Below are 11,780 nucleotides of genomic sequence, written 5' to 3' on the forward strand. Positions count from 1 at the left end.
GTGTGTTAACTGCTTGCAGTTCCCCTCCCCCACCCCTCTGTTCGTGTGTATGTGTGTGTGTGCCTTGAGCACCCATCCCCCACTGTCAACTCACAGACGCCTCATGAGTGCTGCCCTGGGGTAGACACTATGACTATGATGATGACGACAATAATATAAAGTTAGTTTGTTAACGTAATTCAAGTCTACAACACCTATCAGGTTTCCCCTCACTTTTATTTACTTAAGAAATATATATATATATATATATATTTATTATATAATTATTTTTTATTATATATATATTTATTTATTTACTTATTTGGAGATTAAATTAAAGTGCACCATAATCAAAGAAAATCAGGTTTTCTAAAAAAAAGTCAAATTAAAAGAGCATGTTCAACATAAAACAAATATGTGAACACTTCAACACATGGATGCATACATTTTGCAAACTCCAAGTTGAACCTGCTGCAGTTTCCCTCCTCCACCCCTCCCCCACCCCTCTGTTCGTGTGTATGTGTGTGTGTGTGTTAAGCACACATCCCCACAGCGCCTCATTCAACTCATGAACGCGCGGCATTTGCAAACACGTGCTACTGACGCAATCAATTGGAGACGCCTTTTCCCGCGAACTCATCTCATCTCTCCTGAAAGAGCAGGTAATTCAATTTATATATTTAAATGCATAATTACTGCTTACACGACAAAACATTGCCTTTGTAAGATGTATGTTTAGTGCTTATATTCCTTTGTCGATTATATTTGTTGAAATGTATTTAATAGCAATGTTAGCTGTATACTGTTTAACACACTACATTTCTGTTGATCAAAATAGTGCTTGCGTGTGCTTGTGTGGTTGCCCCAAAAATAAAATCTTTATTTTTTGTTTAATATGGTGATTATTTTAAATTACTTTAAGTAAATACGTCTTTTAATGATGTTAATTAGCTTGCCCAAACGCACAGAACATTATATAACGTCTTTATTATATCAAAGTATATATAATTTTGAGGTGTGTAAAGTTACAAAAACATGAAAATGGTTCATGTGGGTCTAGCCCTGTTTTCAGTCTAAATAACAATGTATTTAAAGCTTTGTTTAACGAATATAGGAAAATTAATCTTGGATGTGATTTACATCCTACCTATTCTGTTTTTAATTACATTATGATTTAATTTCAGATTTAAATTTTTAGATTTTAGATAGAAGTACATTACTAGATGTATGTGAAATCATTTGAGTTCAGCAGAACAATAAACAATATATAAAATGTATTATGCTATTATTATTATGTTATTTATTAGCATAATATAATTTATTATATTTATTTTTCGTAAAGTCTTCATAGGAAACATGCCCTTTGTCTTCATGCTGGGATTAAGAAAAAACAGAAAGCGTAAAATACCTCAAGAGGATGCAGAACATTACATTTGTTGTAAAAGTGACAAACCAGGACTGCAAGTGCAATTCATCAACAATTACAAAGGTAAGGTATACTCACAAACACTCTCTCTCTCTGTCTATATCTCTCTATGCAGATGTTCAGTGGTTCAATATAGAATGATAATGAACATGTACAATATTGACATCATGGGAACTCAAAATACATTGAATAATTATTTATTATGTAAACTTTTACCATTCTTTTTAAGAAAATCCATGTCGTGTTGCAGTGGTATTTTTAACAGTGCAACATTCTAAGAGACTTAATTGTTTTTCAATAATATTTTCAAGTTCATCTGGCCTACTACAGGTTGAAAAATTAACTGAAACTGTTACTAAAATTCAAAATATTTATAGGTCAGTTGTACTGTACGTTAACTCTGTGCAAGAAGGCTTCAATAGTAAACATTAGTTAATTGAAGTTATTGGTAAAGTTTAATGTTAATCTTAGGTGATGATAATTTCTTAATGCTGATGTATGTGTTAAAATTATAGTAATCTGATTACAATCGTTTTACTAAAGTCAGTCATTTTACTAAATGGGAATAATAACTAATAATATTCAGTTGTATTATTTTATCCTATATTAGCACAGTAACTGTAATGAATCTGGCTTTTTTCTCACCGTTGACTTTAATCCATTAATTTATTTTAAAGTGTTACCTGTTGTACTTTATCATACTTTTGCAATTAAATTGGGTTGAAACATTTATTAACTCTGAACATGTATATACAACAAAGCACTACATTAATTATTTTTGCTATTATAATTGTTAAAGTAACCAATGCAAACCATACACACACTTAAATTAGTTTTTAATGTATCTGTAATGTTGTAAAATATTTTACAGATTACCAGACTTTTAATTTTCAGCCAGGCAGTCCAATGGCTTCCAATGACATCTTTCCATTTCAAAATTGTCACGTTTAAGATCTGATTTCTTTAAAAATCAGTAATCTTCACTACCTGTTATATATATGATGTAAAGTGGGTTTCAGATCGGACAAGAAGCACTGCATTAAAGTCCATTTCCCCCCACCATGTCTTCAAAATATGACAGTTTTTTTACCCTGTATTTTGGTTGTTGCTAGATCAGATATGGTTGCAGCCGAAAGTTAATGAAAACTATTTATATTATTTCTTAAATTTCACATTTGTTGTATTTTATTAACGTCTATCCCCACCCCAACCCTAAATCCAACTGTCACAGTAACGTAAAAACAGTAGTTGTATTGAGTATTATTTATGCTGCTATCTATTAAAATACCCAATAAATTTTATTTTTTAAAGCCTACCTCCACCCCAACCTTAAACCCAACCGTCACAGTACTGTAAAAATATTCATTATTGTTATACATTCATTCATTCATTTTCTTTTCAGCTTAGTCCTTTTATTAATCTGGGGTCGCCACAGCAGAATGAACCGCCAACTATTCCAGCATATGTTTTACACAGCGGATGCCCTTCCAGCTGCAACCCATCACTAAGAAACCCATACACATTCATTAACACTCATACACTTCAGACAATTTTTATCTTACCCAGTTCACCTGTACCACATGTCTTTGAACTGTGGGGGAAACCGGAGCACCCCGAGGAAACCCACGCGAATGCAGGGAGAACATGCAAACTCCACACAGAAACACCAGCTGACCCAGCTGAGGCTTGAACTAGCGACCTTCTTGTTGTGAGGCGACAGCACTACCTACTGTGCCACCGCGTCACCTATTATACAGTCGCCTATTATACAGTATTATACAGATACCTATCATAAAAATGCTGCTATATGGATGTGCATAGCACATACCAGCCGGCCACGTATTCGATTTAGACTTTACCCAGTATTTTCAATGGAATTTCTGCGCTAGCCTTTTGCTGTACTGACGGCGCTAGTGGTTATACCATCGTTCATCTAATTTTACGCTTGAACAACTAAATGAATGCTTTAGTCTGTTTAACTGAATGTATTGTAATAACATTACAACATTGATGATGTACAAACAACCTTGTGAAATTGAAAATACCCACATTAAGCTATCACCGGAAGTTTATCGTTGGCTTTAAAACTCTAGCTGTGCAGAGAGCCCATTGTGCATAAACAATTTTGTTCCAAATCCCCGTTAATATCTAATCTTTGTGCTAACAAACAATAGCGAACACAGTTGGGCAAGTTACTTCCAAAATGTAATGCATTACAGTATATATATATATATATATATATATATATATATATATATATATATATATATATATATATATATATATATATATATATATATTAAAAGTTACTGCCATTTCTTTTTTTGTAATTGGTTACATGACAGTATTAATATCTCAGAAATGCATTACACTACTTTTGTATTACTTTTAGGTTACTTTAACCAAAATACCCACAGAAGTACGACTCTAATGAATTAAAGTATTAATTTTCAATAGTATGTCTATGTTTTCAAATACATTTAGCTATATATTGTAATTATTCAGAGAAAATTTTGTCTGAGTCTGACAACAGCCAGTGCTCCACACAGAGATCTGATCATTTATTTGACATATTTTCTTTTAAATAAATATTCATAGTGCTTCATCTTTTACACATTTATATATATGACTGTGTAACCTTAATCACTTCTGGGGATGGGGACTTAAAGGTAGCAATGTTATTTTATCCAATAAATGCATTGATAATATCCACAGATTTTTAAATAGTCAATCAAATGAACTTAAACTATTAAAATTGCAACAAACATTTGTTTTGGCCCAAACTACAAAAACAAACAAATTTAAAACTAGTTTAAACGCACTGGTTTAATCATCTATACATGTCATTATAACTATATTGTATAAATATTATTTCAAAGGCCTACATCATGCTAACAATTAAAAGCTGAATGACATGACATAACAGGCGATTGCCCTCTGAGTGCACCTGAAAAGACATTAATGACACTTCTCATAAAGCTTGAGAAGCATACAGGACAAGTAGAACAATTAGTTCAAATAAAAACACAAAAGTCTGTAGAATTTAATGCAAACTCTAAAAATGCAATTATGTACCAATGATAATTAATTTTCAACAAAATGCAGCTAATGAACGTCTTTTGTTTAGGAGGATGAGTTTTCACCACTGAAGCTTTATTCAGAGGCGATTTTGTTCTTGAGTACAAGTTTGAGTGGTGAGTATGATTAGCCAAAGGGTTATTAAATATGTTTAAATGTGGTTAAATAAATGAGCAAATAAGCAAACATAACACTGCCGTGCCCCTATGCCAGGGATCACCAAACTTGTTCTTGGAGGTCTGGTGTTCTGCTGATTTTAGCTCTAACCCAAATCAAACACACCTGAACAAGATAAACAAGGTCTTACTAGGTATACTTGAAACACCCAGGCAGGTGTGTTTAGGCAAGTTGGAGCTAAACCCTGCAGGACACTGGACCTCCAGAAATAAGATTGGTGACCCCTGGCCTATGCTATAGTATCATGATAGGTGATCTCAAAGGTGGATGATATGAAAATTGTGTATCACCCAACAATAATGTCCAAGCACTGCACAACTCTGTACAAGTTCGACCCACGCATATGCAAGGCAGGCAATTCTGTAATCTTTCAGCTTAAATATATCGGCCATATTTTGATATCAGACTGATGACCATAACATTAAAAAAATAGCATTTATTGGCTGATATCGATATGGCCGATAATATATTATGCATCTCAAAATTTAAGTATTTCTGATTCTGATCATTCTGATTACAATCAGTTCCCATATTTGATTGCAATTTCATTAAAAATGTTCCTCACAGACATAAAAAATATTTTACAGGAATTGAGAAGTGAAATGTAAATTAACACTTCTAATCAAATCTGTAGTTTTAGTGAAATAATTAGCAAGTTTTAAAATAGAATTCATTCTCGATACTATTGTTAACACCTCTTTGAAGATGGTCACAGAAAAAAAAATAGTACATCTTAAATGTATAAACTTTGAAAATTGTTTGTATTTTATGCTTAGTGATTGTTTTATGTTTTTCAGCATGGATGCATCGAAAGAAGATGGGTCTTTAGGGAGACTTGTAAATGATGACCACAAAGCTCCTAACTGCAAAATGAAAATCATATCTTTGCTGTGTGCAACATACTTCCAGGAGAAGATATAACCTACAATTATGGAGATTCTGGTTATGGTGAGTAGGGGTCAGTAGTATGAGTCTGCAGAAATCAGTAGGTTCACTTACCAATTGTCCATATTATGAAACATAAAATTCAACCATAATTATACGGATGCTTTATTCTGTAATATTGACAGTCAAAATAGCAATACTGACTGACATGTATAAGTAGAAAGTCTGGTCAGAAGGAATATACAGGGTTTCCGCGGGGTCTTAAAAAGTCTAAAATTAAAAAAATCGAAATTTAAGGCCTTCAAAAGTCCTAAATTCACTGTTCTAAGTCTTATTTTTATTTTTGCACAGGTCTTATTTTTGCGATGTCCATGTAACGCTACATCTAAAACTCATTTAAATTCCTTTTTTGTTGTTGTTGCTAGGTTTTCAGGGTGTTGTAGTTCTTTATTTCACTAGTCCAATTGTAATTTGCGTTATTACAACTACAAATAAGACCGACATGCCCTATATCGACAATTGCCAATCAGCTTTCTGTTATTGAACTCAGTGCGCGCGGTAAATGTGATGTCATCACTGTGTTTATGGAGGTCCGCCCGCCCGCCGCGACATGATTTTGGCTGGCAGAGCTCACAAAATCTTTTTTCAGTTCGTGCGGTGCCGCATTTGATTTGAATTAAATATGAAACACTTTGAAGAGATTTTGTCTGAAACAGGTATGACTGTACACACATAGGGCTGGACAATAATTCGATATCAATATATATCGCGATAGATTTTTTCAATAACAGTGATGATTTTTAAACCCATTTCCGGTATTTCGATATACATTTGCATACGTCTGTTTTATTATATATAAGATCTTATACCTTGTATCATTTGTCACTGAATGACTTTTCGTGCTCAGAATGAGCGTGATGTCACTTGCGTGATGACGTACATCACAGACACGCTGCCACTGCCAGCGCTCAGAAGTTAGTTAAGCTGCTCCGTTGCAGAATGCTACAAAATGTGTTCCCTGAATACTGATGTGAATGAACAAGCTTCCACAACTAAGAATGCAGACAAATTAGTTGATGAGAGAGGAAAGACGAATGCAGTGGTGTGGAAGTGATTTCAGCTTTTTAAGTTTCGATAAACGTTTAGTTTCGGTGCTCTGCAAAATGTGCGGTAGAGTGGTGCAGAGTCTGCCGACTAACAGCGGAAACACATCAAATCTGTTCCACCCGATAGAACATACTGAGAGTCAGAAGCAATGGCAGAAGATGAGGCATCATTTAAGTTTAAGTCAACCTGTCGCCTCACCATCCACTTTCCCGACATAGATGGCTATGAGGCGCCGTGTAGGATCTAAATAAAACTTTGCTTATCAACACAAGCATATAAATTACTCGCATATAAACCTATACTATGTTCAAAACATGTATGAAACTTGCGCATATATAAACTTGATGCATGCATACACCCATTAGGTCTGGACAATGATTCGATATCAATATATATCGCTATAGAATTGTTTTCAGTAACGTGATATGAGTTTTAAACTCATTTCCGGTATTTCGATATAAATTTGCATATATATATATATATTTATAAGATCTCATAGATTGCATTAGGGATGTAACGGTATCAGAATTTCACGGTACGGTAATACCTCGGTATGAATGTCACGGTACGGTATTTATTGAATCATTTACAGGAAAAACAAAACTTATGAAAATACTCCAAAAAAGTGCCAAAAGTGTCAATGACATACAAATTAGCCATCTATCTGTAAGCTTTGAAACAGGAACTTCAATTTTAATAACAAAAAAATATTAAACAATGTAAAAAAGATAAAGTTTCAATTTAGTATTGTTGAAAACTCATCACATTCAACATTTAATCACGCACTTAGATAGAGATGGGTTTTGAGGAAAATGATCATATAACTATAATCTGGTAAAAGCTGGGATCTCTGGGTATTTACAATGTCCCCTGCAACAGAAAAAACCCTCTCATTTGGGACTGAGGTTTCTGGGAGAGAGATATGACTTGGCCCAGGTTGACAGCAGTGGGTAACGCTGCGCATTGTCTTTCCCCCACTTGAGAGAACAAGCCGTGAGTGAAATTGAGGTCTCTTTGCGGTACAAGTCAATGTCTGCATCAATCTGAACAGTGTGCTGTGTTTCTGCAGTCCCCATGACTGTTTTTAGTCGTTTTCCCCGACTTGCAGGCACGTGCACACATAGGGCTCAACCTGTGCAGTGCACGTACCCTTTTTAGTCTTGGAAAGAAAATGCTCTTCCAAAATGATCAAAAGTGCCCCCGCGACGCGACACACCCTCCGTCCCACCCTTCAGTAGGTGCGCAACAACACCGCTCTTGAGTATGCGCGCTCAACCCCCCCTCCCCGCTTTACAGTACGCGCGCGACAACACAGCTGATCAGAACACGCGCGACAACACCGCAATTCAGTACACGCGCGGCGACAACACCCGCTTTATGTTCGATCATTTCCAGGTCTTTTTCATCCTCGCTTCTAGCAGCACACTTCATTTCCGCATTACTGGATCTGTAGCGACAACAGACCGCAAAGAATGTTGGCAACCCCTGGGCTGATGGGAATTGTAGTTTCCACTACCTCCCGTTCGCTTCATTCGCCTGAGCAAATTTTCTCAGAAGACCTATAGTTTTATCGAGTCATGCGACTACGCTAATATCGGAAAAAAATTAATATTGCGGTATAACGGTATTTGCAATACCGTTACATCCCTAGATTGCATCATTTGTCACTGAATGACGGTCAGTGCTCAGCCATCAGAAAGAGCTTGATGTACGTCATCACGCATGTGACATCACAGACACGCTGCCAGCGCTTAGCACAGCAGTTGGTTAGCTCCGTGGCAGAAAGTTTTCCCTGAAGTGTGCCCTGAATACAGATGTGAATGAACAAGCTATATATATATATACAGGGCTTGACATTAACTTTTTTGATCACCAGCCACTGTGGCTAGTAGATTTCCAACATTACTAGCCACTCTGCATTTTCACTATCCACAATTTTGTTGTTGGAAAAATATATTTTATATGCATAAGTTTGACGTTGACATGCTAAAATTACTTGATTTAAATTTTGTGTTATGTCCACGTGTTCTCAATCATTTCACTTTTTGTGTGTCGAGTATGAGGTTGCTCAATGAGCATGAGCAAAGGAGTCATGGTTTCATAGTGTTTGCACGACTAGCATGACTTTTTTTAGAGCTCAAAATTAACGATTTACCAAATTTATCTCTATAACCATACAAAACAATAATTATTTCTTAGACACAAATTTTTAATGTGTCAAAACAAGCAAAATATAGCTGTATACTATACTTTTTATTGAATAAAACATTTCTTAAAAAAGAAAGAAAAGCAATTGACTTTAAAAAAATAACTATTGTCATGTATCAAAAATATTTACAGTAATCTGTCGTGGCTAATGATCATCCTCTCATTTGGTATTCACTTGCTTTCTTCTGCTCACGTGATCACAATTATTTTACTTCTTGATTATAAGATCACATTTGCACGCATATTGGGTCATCCATATATTGTCGAACCCTGCTTTTAGGAAAACTACAAAATTGAAAAAAAATTATTTTCAACCAGCCAAAGTGGCTTGTGGGAGTGACTGTCTAACACAGTCAAAATGTAAAGCCCAAAAATGTTAATGGGTGTTAATGTAAATCCCTGTGTATATATGTATATATATGTCTGTTTGTAAAGGCTAAATACAAAAAAGAGAGTTAACATTTTAAAAAGTGAACAAATAAATTTTTTTTAAACTTTTTTATCAAAAGAAAAGTTATAAGAGCCTGGAGGTATTATAGACTTTGCAAATTCAGTTTGCAGATATTTGTAGGTACAGACATCTATTGTTTGCGTTCTTGGCAGTTTTTTTATGTCTTTTTAATATTGTCCATATCGATATCGGAATTATATCATATCGACCGAAAATTAAGAAGTATATCGTGATATAAATTTTTGTCATATCATCCAGCCCTATACACACATCTTCTTTATGATCAGTCCATGCGTGATCATAGGGAGAAGTAGAACCAGATGACCAATACTTTTTGGCTAGAAATTGCAAAAGCAGTGGGAAAGGAGGACAGTTTTTGTAAAAGTTTGGAAAAACCTGAGGGATAAGTTTGTTTAAAAAAAGAGGCCATGCAAAAGTGGAGACCCAGTTGGTTTTAATATTACAGAATATGTTTTTCCATCATTCATAGGTTTTACACTGATGTATAGACCTATATTACAGTTTCGAATTTAAAACAATTTACAAGTTACAAACTAAAATTAAGTAACAAAATTTTGCCTAATTACCCTAACCTGCAAAGTTCACCTAATTAACCTAATTAGGCTTTTAAATGTCACTTTAAGCTGTATAGAAGTGTCTTCAAAAATATCTAGTCAAATATTATTTACTGTCATCATGACAAAGAGAAAATAAATCAGTTATTAGAGATGAGTTATTTAAACTATTATGTTTGAAATGTGTTGAAAAAAAATCTGCTCTCCATTAAACGGGAATTGGGGAAAAATAAACAGGGGGGCTAATAATTCTGACTTCAACTGGAAAGGAATATATATATATATGTATCAGTTTACAGTATATTGATGCCCAATTTCTAGGCTTTATTGGTGATAACTAAACTAGTCAGAAAGTGATGTGTGAATTGTTGAGTGGGCAAAATAAAAAATAAAAAACCTCAATATTTTTAGTGAGTGTACTTGTTTTCTGTTTTTATTTCTGCCTTAATAAAAAATATAATTTTAGAGCAACACAAGATCTGTTGCCATTAATATTTAACTTTAATGGGTAGAACTGTCTGAGATATGAAGAAAAGCATGTGATGCATCATTTAGATAAAAAATGTATTTAAAAAATCTTGAATGGTTATAAAAATCTTTTTAATTAATTATAAAATAATTAAAAGCGATTATCCTGAATGATATTAATGATATGACCTATTTCCAGAAGCTTTTTACTTCTCTGTTTATTTGTCAGATTTTACTGTCTGTTTCTTCTTCTTCTGATCTCTTTATGTGAATGCGTGTTTTTGATATTGCGATATAGGTCCTAAATTTAATACTTAATGGTCTTAAAAAGGTCTTAATAAGTCTTAAATTTGACATTATGATATCTGCAGAAACCCTGAATACAGAAAAAGAAGAATATACTTGTTCTGTCTTGACAAATATTTCTGATTTCGATATTCTCTGTTTTTTTTCTGACATCCAGTCCCATAATGCTTCTGTCTCCTCACCTGCTTTGGACAATGTGAAGATGAGTGATCCTCACAAACAAACTGAGCCACAACAGTCAGACAAAGCAAGAAGATCAGGGAATAAGACGGTAACCCTTTCATTCAGGCACCAGGTAGCCTATCTAGTGATATTTGCTGCTAAGTGAACAGGGCAGACTAACCAGAACAAGGTAAGACAGACCCTTTGGCAGGTTTATTTAAAATGTAATCTAGTTCTAACTATTTAACATCATACAATTGTGTCTTAAAGCAATTTATTTAAAGATGAAAGGATAGCTCAATTATGTATTTTCACATGCCAGATATTCTGGAGTTAATTCATACAGTATGACCAATAGTACACATGCAGATTTTACTATAAAAGATTGGTTAATTACTGGCAAGTGATAGTTGGACTGCATAGTTAATCGTAAAAATATGGCGATCTCGATTCGAACCCCTGAACGTCGATGCGCGAACGACATTTAAATGACCATATTGCAGTTTGGAGTTATGTTTACTACAAGATAGGGTTGTGCCGATTGACACTAGTGTTGTGTATCGATGATAGGGAGAGATATCACCGAGAGCTGAGGCCTGACTATTTTAAAGATGATGTTTGGCTCATTTCACATTTATGTAGACCTATTACATGTGTTAATTTCATTTTTAAATAAAAGACCTATTATTAATATTATCTTGTTGTTGATGTTATTCTTATCAGAATTAATAATCAATTAACTGTAATTTGTCCAGCTTTAGCTGTGTCCGTCAGCATTGCCTAACCGAGACTTTCAGACTGCAGCAGCAATCATTTAAATTGAAAATTGCCTGCTCAAAGGAAAAAAAATACAATGATTTTAAAATTGCAAGGCGAGTATTACCTATATTCACAATTTTTACCAAAATCAGCATGTCAAAAAGAATTTATTTCCCATTCTTTGCATATCAAGTTAATA

At 34.2% G+C, this 11,780-nt stretch overlaps 1 long non-coding RNA gene across 2 annotated transcripts; it reads left to right on the forward strand.

Moving 5' to 3' along the window:
• The first annotated feature begins 593 nt into the window (after positions 1-593).
• LOC147838161 (uncharacterized) lies at positions 594-11,518 on the forward strand. Of its 2 annotated transcripts, XR_015523166.1 has the most exons (5): positions 594-641; positions 1,322-1,468; positions 4,533-4,599; positions 5,458-5,608; positions 10,818-11,518. It is a non-coding gene; the product is annotated as an uncharacterized LOC147838161 (long non-coding RNA). The 2 variants fall into 2 exon arrangements; XR_015523164.1 differs by lacking the exon at positions 4,533-4,599.
• The last annotated feature ends 262 nt before the right edge of the window (positions 11,519-11,780 follow it).

Source organism: Danio rerio, chromosome 23 (genome assembly GCF_052040795.2).
Source record: "Danio rerio strain M-AB ecotype USA chromosome 23, GRCz13ab, whole genome shotgun sequence".
Taxonomy (NCBI): Eukaryota; Metazoa; Chordata; class Actinopteri; order Cypriniformes; family Danionidae; genus Danio; species Danio rerio.